Source organism: Propithecus coquereli, unplaced genomic scaffold, assembly GCF_000956105.1.
Source record: "Propithecus coquereli isolate 6110/MARCELLA unplaced genomic scaffold, Pcoq_1.0 Scaffold522, whole genome shotgun sequence".
Taxonomy (NCBI): Eukaryota; Metazoa; Chordata; class Mammalia; order Primates; family Indriidae; genus Propithecus; species Propithecus coquereli.
The window spans coordinates 283,474-285,343 of NW_012151086.1; positions in this window are offsets into that span (position 1 = coordinate 283,474).

Genomic DNA, 1,870 nt, shown 5'->3' on the forward strand with positions numbered 1-1,870 from the left:
GGCTTTTCAAAAAGCAAAATTGATCGCTTTTTTTTCTGCTTCAGGGTGGTTCACATGCTCACGTCCTTCCATGAACAGTCCTGTAGGACTCTCACTGCCACCCTCAGCATCAGGGTGACAGTCCAGACGATCTCTGTGTAGTCTCTGCCAGCTCACATAGATGGAGTTGAGTAAGAGAGGGGAAGAGGGAGGAAGAGAGAAACCAAGCATTCATCCCAGTGGGTTCACACTGTTTCCCTGTAACACTAACATCTGTTACAACATACTTGGTTCTGTAGGTTGTTCCCATTTCCCATCAATTTGTCTCTTAATACAAAGAGAGAAAAATGTTTTCATTAAAGAGTGCTCAAAGTATGGCATTTCTTAAAATAATTTTCGATTAAGAGAAGAATAAAACACAGATGTTTTAAAAAATTGTCTAATACTACTGCCCTCCTTTATAATTCCTTTTTCTCTTACATAGGACTATAATAAATTACATAATGGCAAAAAAAACATAAACCTTCCATCTCCCGGAAAATATTTTTCATTTCCATTTCTCAAAATATAAAGTGTAGTCCAACCAACCAAACTATTGGACAGATGTTGCTTCTCCTGTTTCTGAAGATGCTGCGACCAAAAATGTTATAGTGTTTATATTTGTGTGTGTGTGAATCTCTGGGGCCTGCCTTCCATAAGCTTCCCAAGACAATCATTGATCTCTGTGGAATATCAGCAAGATATCAAGAAGACTATTGTATCTTGGGACTCCAACAATTATTGACCACTACGGAATATAAACAGTGGGGAAAACAATCCAACTTTGTACGTGTTATTGTAATCTAACGCATTTACATTCAGAATCCACAATGAATTGCAAAGCATTGTACGCTGCATCCAAGTATTGCCTCTGTGAGCCAATACTCACATGGCCATTATGAAATATACGAATAGGTCTTTTAAACTTCGTCTGTCTTATACTCAAAAGCTCCTTCCTAAAGGATGTAGGATCTGAAGCCACACCATAGATATTCCAAATACCAGATAGGGGTGTGGCCAATGAATCTCTTTTACAGAGATAATGATAATTGCTCCCATTTACTGAGTATTTCCTATGTGGTAGGTACTATTCTAACTACAACTATTAACATATTTCATCTTTAAACAAATAAGAGAGATCAGTACTGTTATCTTCCTTTACAAATGACTTGACTGAGACACAGCAGATGTAATTTGCCCAAAGTCACACACAGACCCCCTGGCAGAAAGAGGCTTTATGCTGCTGATTGGTTTGTGCCACCCAATGACTGTGAGGAAGAACATAGCCCCAGAGTGGTTCTGGGGTGGCTCACTCCCTATTAACCAATAGAGGTCATTAAATGGGAATATTTGAAGGATCCCCCTCTGGTCTGCTCCTTTACTGACTACATACAGCAATATTGACCTGAACTAATAGTGTTCATACCACCACCTGTGCGCCCCTACAGACACCAAACACTTTAAGAATTCTATGGATGCAATGAGTTACGGGTAATCAGTTTTCACATTCTCAAAAATCTGTATATGTTTTCCTAAAATGGGTCTATCTGAGAATTCCCTAAATTTAAGAGGCGTTCTGGTTCTCCTTTTCCACCTAGAATTCTCACGTTCCCTTTCTCTCACTCTTTACAAGCAGGGCATTTCTCTAATACATTCACATCTATCTATGTGAGTTACTTTGATGAGACAAAGAAAAACAAACATCCAAAATCTAAAACATAAGGACAACTTAAAATGTTATCCACGAGGTCTGAATTTTTTTTTTAATCAAGACACTTCAAACCCACGGTATAACTTCTTGTTTCTCTGTAGTGCATGTAAATGTTTTCTTATTGAAATGAATGGCATTTGA